The sequence below is a fragment of the Ictidomys tridecemlineatus genome, unplaced genomic scaffold, assembly GCF_052094955.1.
Source record: "Ictidomys tridecemlineatus isolate mIctTri1 unplaced genomic scaffold, mIctTri1.hap1 Scaffold_708, whole genome shotgun sequence".
Lineage (NCBI taxonomy): Eukaryota > Metazoa > Chordata > Mammalia > Rodentia > Sciuridae > Ictidomys > Ictidomys tridecemlineatus.
Window position 1 is genome coordinate 122302 of NW_027525060.1, and position 23334 is coordinate 145635.

Below are 23334 nucleotides of genomic sequence, written 5' to 3' on the forward strand. Positions count from 1 at the left end.
TATGAGTCATATCTTCTGTATTTTGCTTGCTTGGTGATTTTGGACTCAATGTCAGATCACAGTTTCATCTTTTGTCTTGTTTTAAGCTACCTATACCTTACCTCTATTCCCTCAGAATTCCCTGGAAGTACCATTGTTGTACCCTTCTATGCATTTTTCTGTTGTTTGGTATTGTCTTCTTGTCTCCCTGGCTGGTATTCCATAGCTATATCAAGCCAAACTGGGCTCATGCTACCACCATTCTTAGTTTATTATTGCATCATTACATTTATCACACTATTATAATTCTGAGGGTGCCTATCTATTTCTCCAGTAGGCTCTGCAATAAAGACTGTCTCTACAGACTCATTTCTGTCATTCTTGTGTTTCATAATGCATTGAATGAGTTTATGAATAAAATGAATATTTGAAAATAAATTATTTTAGCCAATAATTTAGCACAGAGAAGTTTGAAATTGAACATTAGATCTGTTATATAGTACTTTACTTTATTGAATATGATTTTATTAACTATCTAAAGGATATATATTTTTTAATTTCTTTTAATTTTTCAGTTTTTCACTAAGTTATTTTATACTTTCAGGAAATCTGACCAAAAATAACCCTTCCAAGCATCTTCTGATTCAGGAAACAGCCTCATTGAATCTTCTCTGATTACTTCATTTAAGATCCTTATACACAAAGTAGAGAAATTAGATATTCCTGTCACAGTAGGTTGTGGTTTTGATAGATCATAAAAATCAGAGGTAAAAATCAGAATTTCATTTTATAACTGAATATATATATTTTTTTGTTGTAATAAAGTCCCTACATTTTAGCAGCAGAAAATTAATTCTCATCTTCCAGGTACTTAGTCTAATCCAAAGGTTCTTCTCTCATATTTAAGCATTATTGTCTGTCAGTTGGTTTTACAAATGTCAGATGGGATTTCTCTTTCCTTGGCTTTCTCTGAGTGGCTTACAAGACAGGAAGAATATATACAGAACTAGTCAGAGTGGGGACAGGGCATGGAAGATGCAGGTACTTTCTATTCTCTGAGTGGCTTCCACTGTCTATGCAATTTATGTTCTTAATTTTGGCAATATGAGATGCTAGTGAGATTTGCTAGCTTCTGGAAAATATACTGGTTGTCTGTGAATCTTTCTGAAAATAGATGACTCCACAAAGCTTCAGGTCCAAGTTAGCCCAGACACTAAGGAGCTGAGTGAACTTGTTTGTGGCTATCATTTGACTTCTTCTGTCCACAGCTTACTCTGGATCTAAGGAGTTCTGTGTTGGTATCAGTGTCATGCCTTCCTTAGATCAAAGCACTCTTAACCTTCAGTGAGAAGTCCTTGTGGGGATGAACCCAGGAGAGGATAGGAGTTGGGTAGGAACGGAAGAAGAACAACCTGCTTTGCTCACATGCTTTCTCAGAGTCCCCATAAACTTGTTTCTCATATTTCTCCCTCTCCAGCCTCCATGTATATACAGTACAGTTTCCACGAAAACACATACCTTTGCAAACATTGGAGGTTTTTGTTCTTACTGCTTATCAGAGCTGTATTGGTATGTGTGGACTGAAGAAGTTGCTTCTCTAATAAGCCTAAAAGTGTAGTTGGAGCCCAAGTCATGACTCCCAAGCAGATGCTGATTCAAGGCTTTTAGTTTGTACTGAGGAAGTTGCAAAAAAAAGAAAACAGAACATTTTGTTGATGACTCTTGTTAGCTGCCAAACATCAGCAATTCCATGTCATTTTGTCTCATGAGTGGACACTCTGCTCAGTCAGAGCCTGACAGACTGCTTATATTTGACTTACCTACCTCAACATGGAGCCATCCAAGAAGTTATAAGGCATTTGGCCCCAATTTCCCTTAATACTTGCTACAATAGTCTCATTCAAAAATCCAAAATGATTGTTTAATTGAGTCATCCCAAGGTCTTCCAAATTGTGAGGCCTTTTTAAAAAATTTAAATTTTTCCAGAGTGGGGAGTCATCTGTTTTATATCGTTTTTGGCTCCTTTTCTACTTTAAGGTAGCAGTTGGATTTCTTTCCTGAAAGATTGATTTCAAGTTATCAAACATTCTTATATTTAGTCCTTCTAGTTCCAGACATTTAAAGGGAGGATTCTATTAAGACAAAAGAGGAATTATTAACAAAAACTCCTTCTTATTTATTTTACCTTGAGGCTATAACTTGAATTTGGCTTTGAATGGTTTTTCAGTATTTTTCTGTTAGGTAGGGATCTGCATGCAACAGATGTTTAGTCTATGCTCATTGACTCAACCTAGTGGCTCTGTTTAAATTACATATGAAAAGGAAAATGACAATTGAATTGACATATATGAATGAGGAAATTTAATTTTTTATAATCACTCAACCTTTTCTAAGAAGTCAATTTTTGCTGATTATATAAAAAATGAGTATCTATTCTGGTTCATTGCATATTGCCAATAAACTTTACTAATGGCATTAATAAGCTGAAAAAATTTATAGTTTGATACAGTGTAGTATTAGAAACATTTTGCATTACATGAGTTGACATATAGGTTTTTGATAAATCATGTTCTATTCATTGGGTTTGTATCCCTATGAGTGATTTGAATCAGGCATAAAAGGTGACCTTCTCAGCATGAAAGTAAAGTTATGTATTTTAGTTGTACTTAAACTAGATATAAAGCAAGAGAATGAAAGTGGAGTTATTAGAGCGATAAAGCAGCATAGGTGGCCTGTGACAGGTCAGTGACTACACACGAAAGCCCTGTGAGGAGATGTTTGCTGAAGCTGGTTGGGCTTTGTTGAGCTTTACTTGAATGGTTCCTGTCTGACTTGTATGGATTACTGATCAGAGCAGGGAGTTCTCTATTTGATGCCAGCATCCAGTGTGAAAATGTCACCTGGTGCTTTAATCAGTAATATATATTTCCATCAACCTCTTCAGATTGTAATTTTTTTTTAAAAAAATGTAGATTTGTCTTGCTATTATGTTCACAGAATGTGCTAGGTACCTATTGAATTAATTAGTGAATGAATAAAAAATTGTAAATTATCTACCCCAAATCCAAATGAAATGGCTCACATGCAAGTGCATATGTCCATACAGTTTTTTAAAAATACTCATCAGAGAGGGAGCATAAAAGCCTTGGCAACTCCAGAGCAGGGGAAGATCTTTCCTCTCTCTGTATGTTAAAATAAATATTCTATTAGTATTTTAAATATTTGTTTAACTGCACTAAAATGAAAGAGAGACTGAAAGGTATGTTTGGTTTTGGTAACAACATTTTGCCTACATGGAGAGAAGTAGAAAAATAGCAGTCCAGATGTGTATGCTAATTTCAAATTACTCTGGAACTGGGGCTGGGGATGTGGCTCAAGCGGTAGCGTACTCACCTGGCATGCGTGCAGCCCGGGTTCGATCCTCAGCACCACATACAAACAAAGATGTTGTATCCGCCAAACAGACAAACAAACAAACAAGCAAACAAAAATTACTCTAGACCTTGCATGTTGGGTTGAGCATTTAGGTAATGGCAAACTATTCAGATTTTAAAATTTTATATATATATATATATATATATATATATATATATATATATATATGGAAAATGATGTGATTGCACATCTGGGCATTAGAGAGATTTATATTGCAAGAATATGTATTTATTAATGAAGAAGTTTGAAAATAAGTAAGTTGAAGATAATGTACTGAAATTGTAAAAGGCCTGTAAATGTTGGACTGTGGTACTTGCTTTGCATTGCCAGTGAGGAAAGTCAAGGTAAAAGAGAAAGTATTGAAATGAGTAAAGGTCAGTAAAAATGCATTTGGTTTCTGGGGATTTTTGATAATAGTTTTGATATTCTTTTGGAGATAAAGCTTTTTGTAGTAACCACAATGAACTAATCTTATTTGAATTGCTTTGAATTCTACAGCTGTCAAAAAGACATTTAATGTTTTAGCAAAAATAATTGAGAAAAGCTAAAGAGAAAGCCTGTCTTCTATGTAGTTTTAGGATAAATTGTCAAAAGACAATGACAATGGGTACATATTTTTTTATTTGTTTATACAGAATAGAAGCTTTTAGCCTTAAAGCCTAACAAATAAAATCATTAAAAAGTTAATAATACTCTCCAAAGCATATAAGGACTTTTAAGATATCAAAATGATAATAATAATGACTTGGAAAGAAAACATGTATATAGGGAAATTAAGAGTCTAGATAGAATTATTCTATGAAAGCTTCTGTCCCTGGAACAGAAACTGATGGCATAGCTGAGTTTATAAAGATGCTCTTTTTGTTTGTTTGGAGTTGACAGTTGCGAGAGCAGAACGGCTCCAAATGGGACTATACTTTCTAAAGCAGCTTTGACTAAAAGACCTGACCAGAACAATTTTAGAGGAGGAAAAGTTTATTTGGGGGCCCATTGTTTCAGAGGTCTTAGTCCATAGACAGCTGTCTCCATTGCTGGGGGCTCAAGGAGAGGCAGTACATCATGGCAGAAGTGTGTGGCGGAAAGAGTCCCACATGATGATCAGGAAGCAGTGGTCTCACCAGATATAAAATATAAACCCTAAAGGCATGCCCACAGTGACCCACCTCCTCTAGCCATACCTCACCGACTTTCAGTTACCACTCAGTTAATCCCTGTCAGGGGATTAATTCACTGACTGGGTTGAGGCTCTCATAACCCAATCATTTCACCTCGAAGCCTTCTTGCATTGTCTCACACATGAGCTTTTGGGGGACACCTCATATCCAAACCATAACAATTAGCATTTTTATTGCTTTCCTTTTATGAACAAATCACTGAAGGAGATGCTGAAGATTGAAGAAAACAAACTGAAACTTCAGTCTCCTCAAGGCCTAAAATTTAGTGGAAAAAGTCAGGCACTATGAGAGTGAACAAGCTCATAAATTAGGAATTAGGAACTGGCATGGTGCAGACAATCAATATTGATAAAGAATAAGGGTGTGGAAGCAAAGAATGGGGAGACCTGTGGCAGAAGGGTATTAAATCTTAATCTGAGGATGAGTGAGTGAGTCTGTGCTGGCCTCATACAGAGATGGAGGGAAAGCATTCTAGACCTGGGTCCTGCAGAGACATCGGCCTAAAGTGCAAAAGAGAGTCCAATATGTTCAAGGAACAGACCCAAGTTGGAAAAGCAGCAGAGGTTAGACACTCAGGGCCTCAGAGGCAATGGCAAGGGCTTTGGATTTATTTTAGTGGTTTTAAGATGTGTTTTGTCAGGTTTTTCATTGCTGTGACTAAATGATCTGACAAGAACAATGTAGAGGAGGAAGAGTTTATTTTGGCTCGTTGTTTCAGATGTTCAGTGCACGCTTGGCTGACTCCATAGCTCTGGATTTGAGGTGAGGCAGAACATCCTAGTGGAAGAAAAACATTTTAGAACACGACAGCCAGGAAAGAGAGAGAGAGACCTCTGCTCACCAGCGACAAAATTGTAAACCCTGAAGACACACCTCTGGTGACCTACTTCCTCCAGTCACTTCTCACTTGCCTGCAGTTATCACCTAATTTATATCAGTGGACTGATCCACTTATTAGGTCATACTTCTCATAATCTAGTCATTTCATTTCTGAAAATTCCTGCATCACATTACATATGAGCTTTTGGGAGACAACTTATATTTAAACTGTAAGAGGATGCTATTAAGTTTTTAAATAATTGTGCAGCAATTCACATTTTACATTGACATTTTAGAAGGATGACTCTTAGATTAGAACTATGAATAAACTGGAAGGAAGGAGGTGAATTAGACAAGATGGAATATTTTATATGGAATAATGGAAAGTAGATGGGTTCAAGGTATATTTGGAGGCAGAAGGAACAAAATGCAGTTGGTAACCTGGAGGGGCAAAGTGAGAAAGAAGAAATCCAAGATGACACTGAAATTTCTTGGATTAGTAAATGAGTTATCGTTTATAGGGAACACTAGAGATAGTGGAACAACAAGCGTTCAGTTTGAGAGGCTGTAAGACATCCAAGTAAAAGTGTCAGTGAGAAGTTGGCTGTAGTATAAGAGAGGCAGGGCAATTTGTATACTTTTGGAACTCATCAGCATATGAAATGGTATTAAAAGTGAAAGGAGTAGAAGAGACACTTCGGGAAAATTTTATAGCATTAATGTACAAAAAGTTGGCATACTTATAACTTCAAACTTACCACTGTAATATGTATATATATATATATATATATATATATATATATATATATATATATATATATGGCTCATATACATTCATATATTTTTATTGTATATTTTTATAAATAAAATTTTGTGGTGTGTGCTATGTATCTTTGTGCATTTCTTATTGAGTTTATTCCTATTGATTTTCACTAGATATTTTTATCATAAAATGAAATATTTTTCATTCTATTTTCAGTTATTATTTATAGATTACAGAGCTACATAAGTTTTTACTTTTTTAGATATTTCAGTTTTAAACCCCAACCCACAATTAAGACAAGTGTGTGCTTATTTCCACTTATTGGGCTTTGGAGGTTGATAGTCCATATCACATTTAAACAAACAAACAAACAAAAAACATTCTCGTCTCTTCTAATAGTCGTAGTATTCGTTTCTGTTTGTGACTTTACTGCACTAATGTCTTAATATCCTTAGTAGAGGATATTCTTGTTTTATATGCAACTGAAATACCTTTTTCAGTGTGAAGTGCGATGTGGTTCTAAGATACACACCTACATGTGTGTAAGTGTAAGAGTGTGTGTGTCCATTTCTCAAAAAGACATATTTGGTCATGTGAGCTATTTTATATTTTGTTTAGTTATTTTGCTAGTATTGTGATTTCAACTTTTTACATCTCCATTGGTGTAGTATCTATATTTAGCTTTTGCCTGTTACCCATTTTTGTCAGGTTTTTATATGAGTACTCTGATGGTTTCATTAAAAAATTGGGTATATTCATAGATTCAAGCCTTTTATGTGCTCAAAAATGAATTGCATGGCAAGGAAGTATTTTTCTTGTACCTCCTCAGAAGTAGTACATTGCATTCCAGCCTAATATTGACTGCTCTTTTGTTTAACCTCTCAATAGGCTGGCATAGCTTATTTTTATTTATTGTTTGACATAGTGTTTTCTTATTTTGCATTTAAGCTTTTAAAAGCATATTATGCATCACATTTGACTTCCATCCAATGGGGTGTTCGGTTTAGCTGTGTGTGCAGGGAAATAGTCCCTTGTTCCATAATAGAGTTTATATTTTTTAAAAATATATTTTTTTGTTCTTCCCTTGCTTATTTATAAATGTAGAGTTTGTCTTCTATTTGCAAACTGAAAGGTAGATAGAATTTCATGCATTGCTTGGGTACTGGATGCTTTCCAAATGGCAGGTTAATTGTCACAGCTTATGGTACAATTTGAAATAAAAAGATTTTTTTGTTTGGATTTTGTCTAATTAACTTTTAGGGTAATGTCTTGCTTGATTTTGTTGTCTTTGAGTATTTGTAAGGTCTTTGTTCTATTTCTATTAGCAATTATCTTTATATAAAATATAGACGTGTCACCTTGGTCTATGCCACCAAGATGAAGGTTTTCATCTCTTTTGTTGATCTGTTGTTGTATCTGAAGAACCCAGAAGTATGCCTGAAATATACCAGATGTGTACTGAGTATCGGTGAAATGAATGGATCTGTGCATAACCAGGCATTTAGCACACATTATCTTTTCTTATCCTTTTCTAATCAACTTTATTAACTCTATCTGAAATTATAAAAGCAGGTTTTTTTAAAGAAAGCAGCAATTGTATTCACACATACTTCATAATCTTATAATTTTTGTTTGCTATTGTATATTTTATTTCATAAATATTTTTGCAATAATTATTTACATTCAACTATGACTTATTAAATTTTATAGCCATCATTAGATATTTGTTCTAAAATGTTTTTTGCACTTTCAGTTTTGGAAATCATGTAGAATATGTTCAAGTAAATTATTCTGGAATATTTTCAGGAATTCAACACAAATGACATATGTTCTTGGTATGTAGATATCTGAGATGTTTCCCTGGTGCTCTCACACATTAAGTGCAATATGTTGGGTGTAGCACTTTTGAGCATAAAATTTTCTTATCATATCTTCAGCTTTAGCTATTTTGGATCAGTTATTTGAAACTTCCTGGATATGTTATTGAATTAATATTAGATCTTTCTTTTTTCTGTAAGTTGTATTTCCTTCTAAATTAATTTTTCCTAGAGTAAGATAAGCCCTTTTATGATCTATACACAAAGGTCTTTTTACTGAGGAAAATTTTCTTCAATTACATCTTTGATTTTTGTCCTTGCCATTTATTCATTTTTATTCCTGAGTGTTGTGGATTTTATTATGATTGTTTCCTTCTAATTTGATTTTGAGGTCTCACTGTCAACAGTGGCAATAAACCAAAATTGTCACTCTCTGGGTGAACACCAATGGGGTGTTCGGTTTAGCTGTGTGTGCAGGGGAAATAGTCCCTTGTTCCATAATAGAGTTTATTTTTTAAAAATATTTTTTTGTTCTTCCCTTGTTTATTTATAAATGTAGAGCTTGTCTTCTATTTGCAAACTAAAAGGTAGACAGAATTTCATGCATTGCTTGGGTACTGGTTGCTTTCCCAATTTCAGGTTAATTGTCACAGCTTATGGTACAATTTGAAGTAAAAAGATTTTTTTTTGTTTGGATTTTGTCTAATTAACTGAGCTATTTCTCCTTCTTTAACTATTTTGTTCTCTACCCAGGACACAGCATCTGAAAGGAGCCTACAAGCCTGCAGCTCTTTATTGGGGGATGTTAATTAAAAAAAAATCCATCTCCTCCAGCATGCACTAATTCTAATTAATTTATATTTTTCTCAGGTAAGTATGATAATTATTTATCCATTTTCTAGATTTAAATACAGAAAATAAAACTCATACAAAAGTTATTTGAACAATAGCCTATTTGTTAACTCGTATAATAAGAGGGAGAAGTGGCTTCAACTTATTATTTTAGTGGATAAAAGATGTTATAAAGACCAGATATATTTCATATTCTATCTCTTTAGTATGCTGATTACTTTCCTTATTGTTAGAAGATGAGTATAGGAGCTCCAGCCTTTATATCCTCACCCAGCTTTATGTGCAGGTAGAAAATAACCTAATCCTCAACTCTGTCATCAGCAAGCTCATCTTCCTGAGGAGCTACCCAGAAGAAATGTCTTCATTTCTTGTTGGGAAGAACCATGTTACATGTTCTCTTCCAAATCAAATTACTTTTGTTAAGAGAATGAATTTCCATAATTAGCTTAGGTTAGTTGTTCTCAACTCTGTTTGCACATAAATCACCTGGTAACTTACAAAAACAAAAGCAAAACACCCCCTCTATACCAGCAAACCAATTAAATCAGCATATTTGAGAATGGTGTATGGTTATCTGTATTTGAAAAATTCCCAGTTATTGGCAAATGTGGAGACTCATTGGCTTAGATTTGTCAAAGTTCAAATTCTTAGCTCTGTGGCTAAGGAGAGGCTTATCATTCTCTGGGGTAGCTGGCCCCTTGGTACTCGATCAAATTTAGGATCTCATGATTAGGAGAAGGTGAACTGAGGGAAAGTAATTATTTTGTTCTGTGCAATGGCTGCCATTTTATGTATTGAGAATTGAAATGTCTCTGAGGCCTTAGAGTGGAAAGAACTGACAAGTATGCAGATGTGTGTTATCACTGTAGCTGTCTTGGAAGAGACTTCCCTTGTGCTTGGGGAAACAGTTCTATTTTCTTCAACGTACAGATAGTTTGTGGAGTCAGAATACAAAGTTGTGGTGAATCTAAGCTTTGTCCTTCATACTTTAGCACAGGTTTGCTGCTCTGTTTCAGTTGGTTGAGCCAAGGTAATTAAAAATATGATTCTCAACCTATTTTTATCATAGCCATAGGAGCAGGATTTTGGCATACAAAATTCTTTTAAGTTTCTAATAGCATTTTAAACATTTTATTTTTGCATTTTTAAATTTTTTCCTTTTAGATATACATGACAGTAGAGTTTAGTTTGACATATTTTATGTACATGGAGTATAATTTATTCTAATTAAGATCTCATTTTTGTGATTGTGCATAATGTGGAGTTCCACTGGTGGTGTGTTCATATGTGAATGTATGAAAGTTATGTCTGATTCATTCTTTCCATCTTTATTCAGCTATTGCCCATCATTACTCACAAGACTAAATGCCTTGAGACAATGGATCTGTATTCATCATTTCATGTCCATTGTCAAATATGCATATGGAATAAGGCATGGGCTCAGTAAATATTTGGTGAATAAGTGAACACATCTGTCTTTGGTCAGATTACTGTAGCAACCCAAATGATTCTTTTAATCCTTAAGTGAGGTATTTTATTTCTTCTGCCCAAAACCTCCCACTGCTTTCCTATCCAATGCAAAAAGCTAGTGAACTCTAAATCACTTTTGTTATCTGGAATTGTGGCTGTTTGGGGAGTTTCACCTCTTACTTTTCCATATTTATTCCCATCAAAACAAACTGCCAGTCTTGTAATTCCTGAACATGCTAATTCCATTCCTGCCCCAGGGTGTGTACTTGTTCCCTTTGTTCAGAACACATTCCCCATAAATGGCCACAAAGTTCACTCCTCACCTACCTTTGCTCAAATGTTGTCTTACCAAAGACACCTGTCTGGCCAGCTTATTTAAAGCATCCATTCAAAGCCCAGTTATTCGCTCTTTCCTTCATGGTCTTGTTTTCTTCTAGGTTTTTATTGTCATTATAATCTTCAGTACTACATATTTGCTTTTTTTTTTAAAGCCCTGTCAGATGTTGTCCTTCATAAGAGAACAAGCTTTTCCAGGGAATTTCATCATTTATAATTTATAGCTGGACCTCGGTTGTAAAGAACAGTGCTTGGTGTAGAGTTGATTCTCAATTAAGAATTGATGAGTGAACAAAGGACATGCTTTAACTATAAACTGAGTATAACATCTACCCAACAAATTTCCTCTGAGTACTGGTGACAATACATACAAAATGATTAGCAAAGTGCCCAGTGCATAGTAGTTGTTCATCAAAGTAAATTTTTGTTATTTTAAAAATAATGTTTATAATGTTTGGGTAAAAATTCCAAACATAAGTATATTTTATTTAATGCCCTCCACCATGGAGAAATTACCTGTGATGTACAAGCTCCATTTAATAGAGTGTAAAGATAAAGATCCTTTTTCATGCTTAGGCAGTTGAAGTTCTTGCATACACAATATTTCAACTCCTAGACAGTTTTCAAATCTCTCAAGTACCAAGAGGAAATTATTTCAACCACAAAATAATAAATTCATTTGCAGATTCCTTATTTTTTTCAAGAATGTTATTGAATACTGGGTACTGCATCTCTCTTTCTTCAGTTTATATTCTTTCCCAATAATCTGAACATATCTGGAAAAGATTGATCAAAAATTCAGACCATTGAGGAATCCAAAGTTCCAAATCACCATCTTTATCTGTATTATTTCTATCACTCATGTCTTCATGTCATCAGAACGTACATCTATTTCTATTTCTGTAATATTGAGAGATGCATCATAGACTTTTATTATTAGGAAGTATCTTAAGCCCATGAAACACAGAAAAATATCACAAATATCAGTATGGCTTATTGTAATCTTTATGACACGTTTTGCCATATTTGATTCAAATAATTTTCCTAATAAATATGACAATGTTGAGTTACTTTTGTTTTTCTAGACTCTATTTTTTCCATCGGGGATAATCCTGACTTTTCTTGTTTCTCATGATTGTGAGTTAATTATTTAAAGTTTTACAACTGTTATATCCTAGATGTAAATCACATACCTGCCTTAATTCAGTTTCAGATTTACATTTGAATAAAACTGAAGAAACAAAACACAGTATCTCATTTAGAACTCAGTCTACCTTCTCTTGGAAAATCAGAAATTCCAGATCTGCATTTCTGAATCTTGTGGCCAGCTGACACTGACAGATGACCTTCTCTTCAACACTTGAGTTTCAGTTAATGACTGCTAACTTACTTCAGGCCTGTTTCATCTTTATTTCTTAATAGGTATGCATCTTGCTTTTTGAACTTTAACTCATTTAAAATAGTTCCTTTCAGGCCTATCTTCTGTTTTATTTGCCTCTTATTCTGTTGTGTATTTATGTTTTGCCAATTATTCTTTGGTTGAACAAGAACACAAAATTTGTAATTTCCCCATGCATGTAACCAACAGTGACCAGTTTACCTAATTTCAAGCAGGGGCTAATTTTCTTTGAACTGAACATAGCAAGTATGTCCTCATTTGCCCCCATTTCTTTCTGTTAGCTTTTTTTTTTTTTAATGAGCTTGACGTTATTTGGAAAAAGTTCATTTTCCCCTCTTCTTAGCCTTGGCTCTTGTAAGTTTTCTTTGAAGTTGTTAAAGTAAACCTTCAGGGATTACGATTTCAAGTCATCTATACTTTGTTGACCTGATGTGTATTTTATTCTATCTTTGTCATCAAAAGAAATTCTTAAATTCGGAATGGGCAATGAAACAAGAGAAAGACTGATGTTATATCTCAGAGCCTGTGGGGAGAAAAATCAGATTCAATAACAAAGCATTCATTTTATAAATTTTTATTATTAATCTTATTTTAAGAATTGTTAATGACCACCAGGGAAATTATGATACTTTTAATAATTTATGATAGTGCTAGATAATACCACACTATTTATTGAATAATACAAGGACAAACAAAGGGAAAATTGGGAAAAACATTCGCATATGTAATTTCTTGATCCACACTGCCTATACTAGATTCTCTCTGGAGCACCAGATTATTCTCAACAAATTTTCCTACTTAGTAACAAACCAAATAATCATTGTGCTGATTTCATCCCATATGGAACCACATTCAGTTTCTGAATCCAATCATGGGCAGTCACAAATTCTCCTATTCCCATTATGACAAGCAAAGGGGGTGAGCAAGGTTTAACCTTATGTTTTTCACATCCCCTTAAAAGGGAAATACATTCCTTATCTGGGTCTTAGGTTCTATGGTAAAAGTTTCTAAAAGACATTAAATAAGAATATGTAGCATATTTTCTTTAATAACAGGCTTTGTACTTCTTTTTAATTTCTTCAGAATTTTGGTTTTGATATCCTTTATCCAATGAAATTATATAATTTTTTCATTAGTTTATATTTGAAAGACAGAGAAAGAGGATAAATTACCTTGAAGAAATTATACAGAAAACTAAGGAAATACATACCAAGGTGATTTTAGAATCTCCTCAGTTTCTTTGAAAAAAGAACTTCCTCTCCCCTAGTGATTTTGGTGACACATATTGTCTCCCTGCTCTTTAATATAGATTGTGCAGTAATTTAGATACAGAATTTTAATCTGGCAGAGCACAAATGCTTCCAGATAAGGTTGATTTGCTTTCTATCCTGAAATAGCTTCTTAAAATTCTGTATTTAGAGGAAAAATATACCTTCTTGAAATGTGAATGAGTGTGTGACCTCTGTCAAGGTCTGAGGCCAACTGGATTTCTTTGACATGGCAAATTAATGTGTTTCAGAATACAGGTCACTTCATGAAGAGTGTGGTCATATAGAACATCTAATACACACTTCAGTAAAGATGCATGCTTTCATTATTGGGCTAGTTTTGTGTCCTTGCAATGACTGAAAAAAAAAGTTCACACTGAAGATTAAAACTAAGTACACCCCAAAGGAAAGACACACACCAACTTTGTTTTAAAAGAAAGAGTATTTATTAAGAAATTATATGCTGGATTCTACAGTCTGTGAAGATGGTTTATTCCATTTCCACAGCACAAGACAATAGCTAAGAGTATTTGGAAAACACTTGCAATGCTTGGGAATGAAGAATTCCTAGGAACAGGAGATGAAGTGAAGTGATGTATGAACTAATTGAGATTTTTGGATCCAAAGACAAGACAATCTTTTCTTTGTCAATCTAGTTCTCACCTGTGTGAACATTTAAACCTGTCCATGGAATCTCATGCCTAGACTGAAATATTAGGTAATAACTGGATCATTTCAGTTCAGTAGAGCGAAGCATGCTCAATTTAGTCACAGGTCAAACCAGCAGTTAACTGTTGTCTCACATCTGAAATAACTGCATTCTTTATTAATAAAAATGGTGCTTATAGAGGGCAGAAATATAACTTTTTCAAGTATTTTATCCTTATGATCTGAAGTACTTTAAACTATAAATTAAAAATAAATTATAAAAACTAGCATACAATGTATCTTTTCTTACATGATGCTATTGTAAATAAGCTTTAAATGTAGAATTGCCATACCACCTGACTCTATATATGGTCAACAATGAGACATGCTAATCATAAAAATAGCTTTTACAAATATACATTTGTATACAGTGTCTCTCTTACCATTCATAAATGTCCTTCACAGTTTAAGACTTAAAAAAAAACATAATTAGCAAGAGGGAAACACATTTACAATTTAAACCATAAAAACCTGACAATTATACAGCTTAGAACATAGAAGAAATGGAATTTCTAAAATTGAACAATACTGTCCATCTTATTTATTTGGGTTTTTATACAAATCGAACCAAAGATGCTGCAATCCAGTAGGAAACCTTCTTTCACATTTCTGGGGGTTGTCAGAGTTTCTCTTTTCTGTTTTTGTGTCATCATATATTATTTCAGATCACTTTATCTGTAGAAACTGAGAAAAGAAAAAAAAAGTTTTTTAAAACACAGGGATTTGTGTTTCATTGTTATTAGCATGAGAAGATGTAAGTCAGATTTTAGGACTTAATCAAGAGAAGGATAAAGAAATAGTTAGATCCTTAGGATGAATATTTTTTCTATTTTGATTAGTTGTAGATGGCCACAATAACTTTATTTTATTTATTTTTAATGTGGTCTTGAGAATCAAACCCAGTGCCTGGTACAATGCTGAACCACAAACCCAGCCCTAGGGTGATTTTTAAAATTTTTTTTTTTAAATTTGACAGCAGAATGCATTTTGATTCATTATACATAAATGTAGCACAACTTTTCATTTCTTTGGTTGTACACAATGTAGAGTCACAGCATTATGTGCAGTTGTACATGAACCTAGGGTAATGATGTTTATCTGATTCCACCATTGGATGAATATTTTTGATGACAGATTCTTAGATTGATTGTTCAAGGCAATCTTAAATTTATTTATTTTTATAGCATTAATTACTTTTTCAATCCATGCAATTTGTTGCCTGAGATTAGCAATTGTTTTTCAGCTTGAGCTCTTATGTAAGAGCAGAACCTCTTGAAGTTCCAGGCTCAAGAAAGGATTTGATTTGCCCATGAATCTTTGTTGTCCTTAACAAGAGTGACTGTAGCATACTTTCCCCAACAGGGCACATTTAAGCATTTTTGTACCTGGGATCTCTGATCTGAGTTACACAATCTGACTTGCAAAAGAAGAAGGCCAGAAACAGGAAAGACTGTGGAAGATAAATTTCATGGTGTAACTGTGAGTCAAAAACATCATATAAAACCTCAAATCTAATTGGTTGAAGAACTAAATTGAGAAATTGAAGATGAAAATGATGCAAAATTCAATTAATGGGAAAAGGCAAAGTATAAAGACTTTGGTAGAAAATATGATTGCACCTGTGTCATCCCATCAATTTCAATTTGCAGTTAAATGGGAAAGTTTATGCATGTCTTTAGTGAGTTTCAATATTTATTTATTTAATTTTTTTTAGTTTTCGGCAGACACAACATCTTTGTTTGTATGTGGTGCTGAGGATCGAACCTGGGCCGCACACATGCCAGGCGAGTGCGCTACCGCTTGAGCCACATCTCCAACCCCAATGCATGCCTTAAGAGACAAATACATGCAAATCAAGGCAATTATCTGAATGGGAGTTACTATCTACTGTGAGTTGACAGAGATTTTGGAAGCCCATTAATAGATTCTGAAAAAGACTGAGCATTGCTATTGAGTGATGAGAATTGCTATGAATGCCTGCAGGTTCAGTTCTCAGGTCTGGCCAAGATTTCTGGTGGAAAAAAGCTCAGTGAATCTAGATGGTAATAACTTCATCTCAATAATTTCAGTTAACTGGAATGTTGTCCTCAGTGAGTACACACCTTTTCATTCTAGAAGGGTTCAAATTAAATATAAAATGTTTATAACAATAGAAATCCTAGTACCAGTATTTTTTGTTAAGGAGAAAACCTGTGCCCATTTGGTAACTTGAGTGCTTATGTTTTTTAAGAGAATTTAGCTTACTTGAGTAAGTCTTGTGATTTCAGTTTAGAACATACACTGAAAAATTGATCTAGAATAGGATTTCAGTTTTATGACTTGAAATCTTACTCTGCTTCTGCATAATATTGGAATAAGAAAACTTTTGGCCATCATAATGATACATTTGATTCATTAGATTTTAAGAAAATTTTCACTCTCAGACTATTTGTTAAACCACACAAATAAAGTACTTTTCAAGAAGTTATCAGGTGGGGCTGGGGATGTGGCTCAAGCAGTAGCGTGCTCGCCTGGCATGAGTGTGGCCCAGGTTCGATCCTCAGCACCACATACAAAGATGTTGTGTCTGCCGAGAACTAAAAAATAAATATTAAAAATTCTCTCTCTTTCTCTCTCTCTCTCTTAAAAAAAAAGAAGTTATCAGTTGTGTTGAATTTACAAATGCCATTTACAATGTTTGACTGCATTTAATTAACTAATCTGGGCTAGTCATTATTCAAAGGACTCTCAGAAGTAGTTTGTATAATTTGCTGTATTTATAAATATAAATATAATCCTAATAATAAATGCCTTAATAAATCACACTTAACTTAAAATTGACAAGACACCTTTTCTTCAGAGTATTTTTTCTACAATTAAAAAACATTAAATGAATTATATCCCAAAACTTCTAAGAGTAAGAAACAAATATATTTTGATATTTTGACTCTCTTTCTCTGTTTCTCTCCCTCAGTCCTTTTTCCCTTTTATCTCCCTTCTCCCTCCTTACCCAATATATACTATATAGTGATTACACACAGATGCATTTTAAAAAATGAAAACATCACTCACACATGTTCTTCATGTAATTCTAGGTTGTGTTTGTATACATGGGAAACAAATCCATTAGTCTTTAAAGCACAAAGTTTTGGTATAGGCATGCTGCTCTTTTGTGTGGTATAAAGGAAGTTTCATATATAACCTGTAGGCACATACCAAAAATGATCAATTATCAATGTAAAAATGAAAAAGAAATAAAATTAAGTTAACCTCTAGGCTAATGCTGCTATGTGAAACTGAGGCATAGCAGTTTTTGAGTTTTTGATTGATAACCACTGTGTATAGGAAAGAACCAAGATTATTTATATGATTGCAATTGCACTCTTTCCTCCAAAGTCTCCATTGATCACTTTCTTATTATGAGTGGAAAATGCTAAAAGTGGTGCCGTAGCTGTGTTGACTAATCTTTGTGTTTCTGCAGGTCTTGGCAGGTAACATTAATTTAGTGTGTTCTTACATCATCCTGTGCATCTCAAAAGAGGCATTGGTAGTTAAGCAACTGTTTGATTAAGAGGTACAAAAAACAGCCTACAGATTTTTTGTGCATCTTCCATCATCCTTAGTACATTTCCCCCTTATTTTGCTCCTTAACTGTAAAGGATTATGTAAAAATAATTATTGTGGGAAGAAGAAAGGTGGGTTTGAAAGTAATTGAAGTCTTTCTTCTTGCCATAAAGCTTCTGCTTGTCATTGGTAGAAAACAAAACCTTCATTAACTTTGCATTGTGAAGTATGTATTATTAATCATATGGATACAAGTCAAGCATATAATTTTCCTTACTGAAAAATAGTCGTAAAATATATTCACGGAGCTTTCATCAAACTTGCAGCCTCAGAAAAGATTTCTAAAGGCCGTGGAGAAAGAAGACAAACTGACATTTTTGCTGCCTTTTTCTCAAGGGAGACAACCACTTAAGGAGCTGATTTGTTTAGTATAATGTAAAACTAATTGTGCTCTCTTGAAGAGCAGGTAATTCATCTGCTGGCTGTATGGGAGAGTGGATGCTTTTAAAACAAATTCTCCTGATGATGAATGCTTTTTCAACTTTCAATTTCTCTCATTTCTGAAAAACAACAAAGAAAGCCACTGAGATGGGACTGGATTCTATTGAATCAAGCAATTTACTTCTATTTGACGAAGATAAAAAAAAGATGATATTAATCTACAGGGAAAGCACATCTAATTTTAAACTTCAAGAACTGATGTGTTTGAAATAAAATAGGTACAGCAATATGCAGAATAAATACACCTTATTTACAGCTGTATCCCCTCAAAATCATACTTTTAAATAAGTCTCGTGACTTAAGTATTAGGAATGCTTATCCTTTTCCTAATTGAGATTTATAAATAATAAACATTTAGAGAAATTTGGATAGACTATATTTTTAGGTCATAGCTATAAAAGCAAAAAATTATGTGGGTGATATGGGACTTATGAAGTTTTAGAGAAAATGTCTTATGAACAGGAATTATTTATATTTATTGTCATCATTGATCATATTTCTTGAGTATTTGCTCAGACATTCACTTTTTATGAATGATGTGAATGTATTTGGCTTTAACTAATTCCTCATTACAAATGAAATGAATTGTATTAATTCAGATAGCTAAATAGCCCAACAGATTCTCAGCATCTACTGCTTATTATAAATTAAAACTCGCCTTCTGTTAATAAGCTCTTGGGGAAAAATAACATTTTGCTTTTAGACTAAAAGAATCACACATCACAAAAATTATAAATAAAGGTAACTACTCTGAAGAGTCTCTATTTCCTTAATTGATGACCATTTAAGATATAGGAGGTCAGACAGGGAACACAGGAGAGAACGAAAATGTGGTATCCTATGGTAATTGTGGAAATAAGATTCTGATTGTCTTCTGAGACTTTAGCTTTAAAATCAATATTTAAATGATGAAGGCAGAGACTGTGCAATGTCACTAAAGAGAAGGTTTCTAGGTCTTTGAGAGTTGACCAGAATATAAACAAAACTTGTCAAATCAGCCAATGAAAGAATGTGTGGATCTAAAAATGATGTACAGCAGTTAAGAGAATCTAGGTGGGCAACCACTTGTGCCCATCTGAGAACTGTTCCCAGGAGATTATGTCCAAGCTCTGGAAGTGAACCTGCCCTGTGAAAATGGGAATATTCCTACTATATTCATGGTCATACCAGCAATCTCAGAACATTCAACTGTCAGCACAACCACCTCTCTGCTCTGCATCCACACTCCTCAAGAAAAACTTATAATTCCTAGCAGTTTGCCTGTTGGAAGAGAATGCTCAGGCCAGAGCACACAAGACTGGTTCAGTTATAGTTACCACTGTAAATCAATAAACAGATCTTCTGAATGTGTATGCTGATCTATTACAGGTAGGTTAATTTGCATTTACCTCAAGCCACCGATAAGTTCTACACATCTGTAAGACTAGCCTTAGATTTTGGATTTTGGAAGAAGCTTTCAAAACCCTGAAAACCTGCTTACTTGCTACCCAATCTCTCCTGGCTTTACCAATATTTGCCATATGAATTTCAAGATCTTTAATACAGAAAAATATTTACAAAGCTACATGTCAGGGTTGGCAGGATTTCATTGAATTTGAACAATAAGCAATCAGAAATTATTTAACTTTCTTCTTTTATAGATAAAGATACTAAGAGCCATACAGGTTGAGATACAAGTGCAGGAGGTTGGTGGAAACCCTGGCTGAACCCAGAATCCTGATATGAATCATTTAACTTTACATTATTGGTTGTCAAACTTTAGGGATCCCCTAGAATGATCAAGTGGGCTTATTAAACTTGGTGTTAGTTTTCTGATTCACTAAGTCTGGAGTGAGGTCCATGATTGCATATGTAATAGATTTTGTAGTGATGCTGATTTGGGCATCTCAACAGTTTTGTGTGTGTGTGTGTGTGTGTGTGTGTGTGTGTGTGTGTGTATGTGTGAAACTGGGGTTTGACCCAGGGGAACTCTGCCCCTTATCTACATCCCCAATCCCTTTCACAATTTTATTTTGAGATAGGATGTCACTAAGTTGTCCAGGCTGGCCTTGAATTTTCTATCCTCCTGCCTTGGGCTTCTGAGCTGTTAGGATTACAGCCCTTTGAGAACTACTATCCTTTACCATTGAGGGGCCTTGGGGGGCCTCTTGCACTCCCATACATCTTGCTGAATGTGCTAATGTCACAATAGTGGTTTCTTCCCAAAGGCTACTTTTCAGGATTATTTATTTGACTGGTAACCCTGATAATTGAGAGAGCTCATTTCCAGGAACAAAGCACCTTATTCTGATATTTACCTTATCTCCCTTTAGATTAAGAATAGGCTTATTTACTACTTGCTAGAAAATTAGATTTGCTAAACATAGGTTCTGTCTCCTGAGTATCTTGTATTGAGCATGCAGGTCTACCTGGTCTCCATTTCAGACTTGGGTCTTAGGTGCAACTGTCCTGATACTCTATTGCTTCCACCATAAGTAGCAAAGTCTTGTTTTAGGAATCTCCTGTCTTCCATTAGCATCTCTGTCACTAGAGGTAGTGAATTTATTAGCTTTCATAGTTACTTTTTGAGACTCCATTTGCTTGCAGGAAAGCAAAAATCCTCTGGTTGCTTTAGTTCTAATCTGGGTTAATGTTATGGTTTGGATTGTGAGGTATCCCCCAAAAGCTCATGTATGAAAAAACTTAAGAAGGTTCAGAGAAGAAATGATTAGGTTATAAGACCCTTAACCCAATCAATGAATCAATCACCTGATGGGATAAATTGAGTGGTAACTAAAGGCTGGGGTGTGGCTGAAGGAGGTGGGGCATTGGGAGTGTGGCTTTGGGTTATATATTTGTGTCTGGCAAGGAAAGTTAGTGTCTCTCTCTCTCTATCTCTCTCTCTCTCTCTCTCTCTCTCTCTCTCTCTCTCTCTCTCCTTCATAATCATCATGTGAGCAACTTTACTTTGCCACATTCTTCTGTCATGTTGTTCTGGTTCACCTTGAGCCCCAAGGACTTCTATGGACTGAGACCTCTGAAACTGTGAGCCCTCAAATAAACTCTTCCTCCTCTAAAGTTGTTCTTGTTGGGTCTTTTAGTCACAGCAGCTAGAAAGCTGATTAAAACAGAAATTAGTTCCAACAGTGGGGTTATTGCTATGATGAACTTGACCATATGGTTCAGAAGCTTTTTGAGCTTTTTGCAATTGGTGGGAGAAATTTTGAGATGTTTAGCGGTACAAGCTGGATATGCTTTATATTGTTGTAAATAGAGCTTAATGGCTGACTCTGGTGGGAGCTCAGAAGACAAGAAAGCCAACAGGACCATGGACAGTGATGAAAGGCGAGAAGGTTCAGGGGAGGTCTCTATTGGAATTTGGACTACAGGCCATTCCTGTTATATTCTGGCTGAAAAGTTGTCTGCACTATGCCTGTGTCCTGAGACTTTCTGTGAGGCTGATTTTAAAAGCAATGGATTGCTAAATCTGGCAGAAGAAATGTCTAGGGCACTAGCACAGGATTCAGGAAGTGGCTTGGGTATTGCTGGTAGCTTTTAGCCAAGTTTATTGTGATATTCAGAAGTGGAAAACAGAGCAGGAAGATTTGAAAAACTTGGACTTGAAAGGCAGAAGTAAAACTGGGCCTAAGGAAGTTGCAGTTGTTAAAGACGTTACTGCCACTAAAGAAATCCTGAAGACTGCCTAGAAGCAATAAGAAAGATGGCTTTGAGGGCATCTTAGGAGCTGCCAAGACCACACCCATCTCAGGTTCAAGCAAGTAAAAGTGAAAATTCTTTTGAGAAGAGACCAGTGGGGAATCCTCTTGCACAAGGGGGCTTAGGAAGTTTTTCAATGTTCTCAGCCATCCAGACACTCAGAGGCTGCTGCCGACAGGGTCCTTGGAGGATGGGCTACTGCTCAATGTGACAGCAGAACTTGGCATCAACCACATAGTGCTGGTTCTGCAGGAATGCAGGATGCTGAAGTTAGGGTTCATGGAGGTTTCCACCAAGATTTCAAAGGAAGTCCTGGGAGGTCAGGCAAAGTGCAGCAGGGCTGGAGTCCCTGAGGACAGCCCCTGAAAGGGCAAAGTGTGGAGATGTAAGGAGAAAGCCGAACTGCAGTGGAGACCCCTGAGATTAAGAAATGCCAGTAATGTGGAACAAGGTCTTAGGAAAGCTACAGGAATTGAGCAGAGACAAACAAAGAGAAAGGTCACTTGGGCTGCCATCAATAAGGCCACAGGGGTGGAGCTACATAAGCCCTATGGAGAGGACATCATGCCATGTGCTCCACATGCCATACACAGAACTATAGAACCTGTTTGCCCAACTGGATTTTAGTCTTGCTTTGGTCATATCCCTTTTATTCTATGCCCCTAATTTTGTAAATGGAAATGCTTACTCTGTATCATTACACATTGGATACTTGTAAATTGCTTTTTATTTCACATGAGCATATAATGTGAGATTGCCTTGATTCTCAGAGAAGAACTGAACTTTGAGCAATCTTGGAAATGTTGAGACTATGGGACTCTTGGAAAAAGACTACACAGTAAGATACAGTGAAAGTATAAAACTACATAAGACACTTGACTTTGTATATTTCTACTGGTGAAGTTTAGAGAATGTGATTCCTGCTCATCAGGGTTGAAGAAATACAAACAGGCAGCATAAAAAAGAATGGATTGCAACAACTGCTTAATTTTCCCCCACTGGTTTACATATAGTGAAGAAATATACAAATAATGATTTTATAAGTACAAATTTCATTGTGTAACTTAAAAACTTTTTTGAAATGTCTTCAATTAAACAAAGTTAAACTTTTAAACTTTTGATTACACAAAGTTAATACTGTAACTATGTTCCAATATCGTGCATCCAAAAATGATTTCACGTTTAAGGAATTAATTTTAATTATAGTTTAATACTAATTTAGAATAATTTAATTAACATTTTGAGTGGAATAATAAGTTACGGCAACTAATTTTTTTTCATGCTGGGGCTTGTACCTAGGGTTCTAACTACTGCATGCAACACCATCTCAAGGTAACCTTTTGTTCAGTTTTACTAAAAACAATTTGTGGAAGTTATATGTGAAATATCTTAAATTAATAAATGATATATTTGATATAGTTATGATAAATCTATCAACCTCAACTATCCAAGTCAAACATGATCTTTATTCTTTGTAGATCCCAAGCCTGAAAACAAAAAGAAAAAGAAAAAGAAAAAGACTACATGTAATTCGCATTGTCAGATTAGTGAGAGCTTTTAGGGGCCAGGGGCA

At 34.8% G+C, this 23334-nt stretch overlaps 1 long non-coding RNA gene across 1 annotated transcript in view; it reads right to left on the reverse strand.

The window, feature by feature from the left end:
* Positions 1 to 13736: 13736 nt before the first annotated feature.
* Positions 13737 to 23334, reverse strand: part of LOC144374470 (uncharacterized) — a 31641-nt gene continuing 22043 nt past the window's right edge. The window contains exon 2 of the long non-coding RNA XR_013433855.1: positions 13737 to 14705. This is a non-coding gene — a long non-coding RNA (uncharacterized LOC144374470). The remainder of the gene's footprint in view (positions 14706 to 23334) is intronic.